The following is a 6,989-nucleotide window of genomic DNA, read 5'->3' on the forward strand; positions in this document are numbered from 1 at the left end:
GAGGAAGGGGCATGGCCTGCAGGAGAAGTCAACCAGATGCTTATGGGAAGCCCACAAGATGGATCTGAACACAACAGCACCATAATGCTTCTGTCAGTGGGGGCCTTCGGAGGGTGTGTAGGTGTAGCCTGAGAGAGTCTTATGGGCTGGACAGAGAGGTCTGGAGGCCACATTCCTCCCCCAAACCTGAGTTTCCCCACACCTGACATATAACAAAGTTCAGTTAAAAAGAAAAGAAAGAAGCACATTTCAATCTACATTGTAGACAACAAGCTGACGTTGATGTTACTTGGGCTTGTGGTGCAGTTAGAAAGTCCTTTCTAATGCAGTGCTTAGCCTACATTTAGTACCTTGTAGTGTACAGTGGTGCCTCAGGTTACATACGCTTCAGGTTACAGACTCCGCTAACCCAGAAATAGTGCTTCAGGTTAAGAACTTTGCTTCAGGATGAGAACAGTAATCATGCTCCAGCGGTGCGGTGGCAGCAGGAGGCCCCATTAGCTAAAGTGGTGCTTCAGGTTAAGAACAGTTTCAGGTTAAGAATGGACCTCTGGAACGAATTAAGTACTTAACCCGAGGTACCACTGTATAACAATTGTTCCTCTAGGGTTAGGGTGAACACTTGTTCCTCTTATCTCCCCGCCCTCTGACCCCGATCCTTTTTAATGTTTGGAAAGTTTCAGCAAAGGCAAATCTTCCCCTTAATGTGAGCTGCTTAAAGCTGCGCGTTCATGTAGGCCTTTGGAAGTCTAGCTGCACCTGGTCATCCAATTAAAAGTGGGTTAATGATCCCTTAGCAAAACAGGCAAGAGAAAGGTTATCACTCATTTAAGACAATCATTGCGACTTCCTTCGCTTTTTCCACTCCATTGCTGCTTATGTGAGGAAAAACAACAACCTCAGCGGAGACCTTCTCGTCAGCTGGGGCCAATTAATGCCACGTGACTTCCTCCCAGGCTTCCATGAAAATAACTGTATTATAATGGTCTGCGATATTAATATCGGCTTTGGGAAAGTCGAGCAGCAGCTCCATAGGGAAGGAAGTGGCGTGAGCTAGTTCTGTGGAATGTGCAGTATTTGTCAGAAGAGATGAGGAGGTGTCCTTTTATAAGTTTCGTCTTGCTGCTTTTGGTTGATTTGGTCTTGTTTTTGCTCCTTCGAACAGCAGGGGATAAAGTCTTATTTGTGGTTATCTCTCACCCTTCTTTCCTTTTTAAGATATATGTATATTTTGCAAACATAACAAAGAAGGGAAGGGGAAAAAAAAGAATTATACTAATGGTAACAAGAAACCACCATCAGTTCACAATACAGACACAGTGTTGTACATGCATCTTAGGTTAAATATATCAGCTAATATAAGCCTCCAGATTTCCAAATATGTATCTACACAATTTTGACCTTTCTATGAAATTTGTTTACATGCAGCCAGGGCTTTCAATTGCATTACAAAAAAAGAGTTCATTGTTGAAGGCTGAGAAAAGGACCCTGGCAGGGCCTGCCAAACCTGATGCATTATCTGTCCCCCAACGCCTATCCCCACTTTGGAGTCACTACTGCAGCTGGCATTCTCCCTTGTATTTTCAAGTGATCAGGCTTAGCCAATGGCTGTTCTCTCCTGGTGCTCCCTTACAATCAGGCTTCTGGCAGTGCCATAATACACTTGGAGCCCAGTAGCTGCTAAGCTCCCAGCCCTCTAAAGTGGCGCCATTAAGAAAGCCTGCATCTAAGTGTGCATGTAAATACGAGAAGAAAGGTAAGGCCAGCAGCTTCACCAGCGCCACCTACAGGGAAAGTGGTAGGTGTTGTTGGGGGTGACGGACTGGCTGGCCCTGAGGGAGCTGGTGGAGGACATCCTGCATAGGACCCCACAAAATCAGGAGTTGGGTCCAAAGGCTGTAAGCCCTACTGTGTTCAGTAAGGCTTACCAATAAGTGAATGTATGCAGGATTGCATTTTGATTTGGACTTTGTGGTTTTGAATATCCCTAAGTTTAATACCATGTGGTTAGGTGGTAAAAAAATGGTAGTAGCAAGGAGTACAACAAGGCTGTATATTGTCTCCCTGCTTATTTAACTTATATGCAGAATTCATCATGCGAAAGGCTGGGCTGGATGAATCCCAAGGTGGAATTAAGATTGCCAGAAGAAATATCAACAACCTCAGATATGCAGATGACACAACTTTGATGGCAGAAAATGAGGCGGAATTAAAGAACCTCTTAATGAGGGTGAAAGAGGAGAGCGCAAAGTATGGTCTGAAGCTCAACATCAAAAAAACGAAGATCATGGCCACTGGTCCCATCACCTCCTGGCAAATAGAAGGGGAAGAAATGGAGGCAGTGAGAGATTTTACTTTCTTGGGCTCCATGATCACTGCAAATGGTGATAGTAGTCACAAAATCAAAAGACGCCTGCTTCTTGGGAGAAAAGCAATGACAAACTTAGACAGCATATTAAAAAGCAGAGATATCACCTTGCCAACAAAGGTCCGTATAGTAAAAGCTATGGTTTCCCCAGTAGTGATGTATGGAAGTGAGAGCTGGACCATAAAGTAGACTGATTGCCAAAGAATTGATGCTTTTGAATTATGGTGCTGGAGGAGACTCTTGAGAATCCCAAGGACTGCAAGAAGATCAAACCTATCCATTCTGAAGGAAAGCAGTCCTGAGTGCTCACTGGAAGGACAGATCGTGAAGCTGAGGCTCCAATACTTTGGCCACCTCATGAGAAGAGAAGACTCCTTGGAAAAGACCCTGATGTTGGGAAAGATTGAGGGCACAAGGAGAAGGGGACGACAGAGGCCGACATGGTTGGACAGTGTTCTTGAAGCTACTAACATGAGTTTGAGCAAACTGAGGGAGGCAGTGGAAGACAGGAGTACCCGGCATGTTCTGGTCCATGGGGTCACGAAGAGTGGGACATGACTAAATGACTAAACAACAACAAGCTCTGTGCAATGATAAATTTAGCCCATGTTAGGGGCCAACCAGCCACAATTTCTACGTCCACCTCTGTCTAACCTCAGTGCTCACACAGGAATCCTGCAGGAGCCATCTGTGGATCGATATGGTATCTTCTCCTCCAACATTCTGCTGTTTTCACCACCCTTCAGTTTGCTCTGTCATGCTAAGCTTCTTGCATCTCCAGACTGCCATTATTTTGCAGGAGGGATTCAAGTGCATACTGGAAATTTTGGTTTGCGCAATTCATGTGCTCTGTCACCCTAGCGCAAACACATCCGCTTATAAAATATAAGGCTTCTTGGTGTACAGTGGTACCTCGGGTTACAAATGCTTCGGGTTACAAACACGTCAGGTTACAGACTCTGATAACAAGGAAGTAGTTGCTCCTGGTTGTAAACTTTGCCCCAGGATGAGAACGGAAATCGCGCAGTGGCAGCAGTGGGAGACCCTATTAGCAAAAGCACGCCTCAGGTTAAGAACAGTTTTGGGTTAAGAACGGACCTCTGGAATGAATTAAGTTCGTAACCCGAGGTACCACTGTATTAGGGAAGTGATGGGGAAATTTCACTGAAACAGGTGGAATGAAGGAATGATTAATGGGAAGCAAATGGATATGAAAGCTCATTGTTGTAAAACCTCCCTACAAACCAATCAGAACTAATGCTCAAAAAAAGAGCAGGCATTGTATAACCTCTGTGTAAGCTTTGTGCAAGTAAATCAGGAAGAATGCATTTACTTGGGTGATAAATGGCCAGCCTTTGTAGTGTAGCGACTTGTTAAAAAATAGGAATTTATTTAAATGCCTCTGGCAGAAGCGGGAGCTCTGCTCCCATTATGGGGAAGCTAACACAACAACATTGCTGTAGCATCAGGAACACCATTTATGGAACAATTTAGCCTTGTGGCTTTGATGATTTATTCAGACCCTGGAAGTAGACTGACAAATGGACTTTCAAGTGAAAGGTCATCAAAAAGAACTGAGGATAAAAGCATCTGGAGTTATAATTTAGAAATACACAGAGGTTTAATGCTCTACCAGGTTTGTTGTGGAGGTGTAGTTCTCTCGTCTAATCTGGCAGCTTCTTCAGCCCTCAGATTTAGACTGCAGAAAATAAAAATTCTTGGGGGATTGTTTGGATTTATTATGGGTGTGTGTGCGTGTGTGTGGTGGGGAAGTAGATCAATTGCAGAGTTTTGGCAAGTTCAGCATAAAGAAATGATGTGCTGGAGTTGTTTCATAATGTAGGTGACTTCCAGAGCGAGCTGTATAAGGGAAAATAATAGGTCTCCATTGAGTCAGTTATACACACAGAGATCTATATAACAAGCACAATGTAGGGTTATTCATCTGGAAATGTCACTCACTGAGCCTGGAGTCCTTTTTGCAGCCTGAGAATGAAGTAGCAATATTAGATCTAGGTATATCCATTCATCTTTCAACATATTATTTTCTCCTCCCCTCCCTCCACCTGCCCCCCCCCAATGTTTAGGGAATGACTTTTTTTTGCTCATAAATTCAGCCCAGTCAAACAAATCAACAAAGGTGGATAAGTGTCGCAATGTCAACTTGACAGCAGGGGGCAGTAGAGAAGGCAGCCATCACTGTGCACAAGGAGGTGGTGTTGTGTGGTCCGCCTTGCCTCAGGCAGCGAAAAGATTTTGCTGGTCCAGGATGTTCTTTATCAACTTCTTCCTGGTCTACCACATGTTCCTACTACCACTGCTGCTGCTGCTGCTCTGAGCTGATGCAATCACTTTCTCCTAGCCCTTAAAACTCTTAGATAGCAATGGCTGTTGGAGGCAGAGCGATGTATAAAGTCCTCTATTCACTGTTCCTGCAAGTGTTGCAGAATTCTGCAGCATGTTGCGTGTCAAGTCACTCCTTACATTTGGGGAAACTACTTGCAAACTTGTTGATGGTTTGGGATTATCACCCACAACTGTGTATAATAATAATAATAATAATAATAATAATAATAATACCATAAAGGTAAAGGTAAAGGGACCCCTGACCATTAGGTCCAGTTGCGGACAACTCTGGAGTTGTGGCACTCATCTCGTTTTACTGGCCGAGGGAGCCGGCGTACAGCTTCCGGGTCATGTGGCCAGCATGACTAAGCCGCTTCTGGCGAACCAGAGCAGTGCACGGAAATGCTGTTTACCTTCCCACCAGAGCGGTACCTATTTATCTACTTGCACTTCGTGCTTTCGAACTGCTAGGTTGGCAGGAGCAGGGACCGACCAACAGGAGCTCACCCCATTGCGGGGATTCGAACTGCTGACCTTCTGATCGGCAAGCCCTAGGCTCTGTGGTTTAACCCACAGCACCACCCGCGTCCCTCTACAAATCATAGTCACAAACAAAAACAATATCCCCCAGATTAAAAGACCATAGATTGTTTAATCAGTCAAAGGCCTGGGAGAAGAGGAATATTTTTGCATGATATCTAAAGAAATGTAACGAAAGCAACTGACGAGCCTTCTTTGGGAGAGCATTCCACAAATGGGAAGCCATCATAGAAAAGGCTCATTCTCGTGTTACCACCCTTCAAAACTTCTGTGGAGGAGGCACACCAAGAAGGGCCTCAGATGATGATTGCAGGATCTGGGTAGGTTCATATAGGGAGAGGTGGCCCTTAAGGGTATTGCAGTCCTGAGCATCTGAAGGCTTTATAGGTCAAAACTAGCACTTTGAATTAGGCCCGGAAACCAATTGGCCACCCGTGTAGTTGGGCCAGCTTTGATGTTATGTGCTCAAACCCTCTTGTTCCTTCTGCAGTTTCCAGCTACTGGTACTCAGAAGGATACAGCCTCTGACAGTAGAGGGATAGCATAGCAATCATGGCTAGTAGCCAATTGGCATTCCCTGCAAAGCACCTTTGGATCAAGCCCAACTCCTCCCTGCCCCACATCTGACACCACCTATAATGTCAGGTGGAATGCAGGTGGAAATGGTTTCTGATGCAGAGGCACTATAATGCCCATCATGTGGACTGGTGCTGATGGCTGTGGTAGTCTAACAACATCTGGAAGATGCCTCATTGGTTTAAGAGATCTCCTTAAATCTGCTAACACCTCAATCTTTTAGCTCTGGTAGCTCAAGAGAGCAGTATATTAAATGGCACAATTTTGACCATTTGTACCACATATTCTGCTTACCAATGGGCAAGGGGTCTTTATAGCAATTTCCCCATAAACACAATGCCAGCTATGTTATTTTGAACTCTCTCTTTTTGCTTCCTTCAGTTTTGTGTTCCTTTCCCCTCCCCTGCTCCCCGTTTTGTCTCTGTGTCATGATTATCATCCAGATCTTCACATTGCACCTTCGTAGAGAGGGGAGCAATGTATTAAAAAACCAGATATGCCAACAAACATCTGCCGCTCGCAGCAATGAGCAAGCCGTTGCAAATTCTTTCAAGTCTGTAACTTGCTTCATGTTAACACACTGTGTGTTTTTACAGCCCCGTTTCAAAGTTTATGGCTCTTTTTCCTTAGGTACTTGTTCCAGTTGCATCTTATATTTCATCAAATATGGTAAAGAAACCATGAGAATGAATTGATGCTCCATATGAACTTTTTTTTCCTGTAAATGGATGGTGCCAAATTGCTATAAAATGGGTTTCCTTCTGAGCTTTGCTGAACTGTTAGTAGGTTGATGAGGCCAAACTCTGCAGGGAATCATTATGCCCATTTAAGGTATCCCAGCTTTTATGCTTCACTACAAAAGGCCTAAGGGTGAGGATTTAAAATGGATGAAGTGGAGAAATTTGCACTTCCTAAAGAAAACATGGAGCATTTCCTTCCATGTGTCAGAAATGAAAACGGAAAATACAAACTAATTCATCATGAACTTTTCATTTTATAGTTCTCTCTCTGGCCTCCCTCCCCCCAAACCCGACGAGTCATATTTTATCCTTTTTTTCTTGTCAGCTTTATGGCTTATAACTGTGATGGACGATCTACCCTTCTATATATCATGTAAAAGAATTCTGTCTAAAAAGTCTACTTGTGTTCACAGCTTGCC

The sequence above is a fragment of the Podarcis tiliguerta genome (assembly GCF_965153285.1).
Source record: "Podarcis tiliguerta genome assembly, chromosome: 3".
Taxonomy (NCBI): domain Eukaryota; kingdom Metazoa; phylum Chordata; class Lepidosauria; order Squamata; family Lacertidae; genus Podarcis; species Podarcis tiliguerta.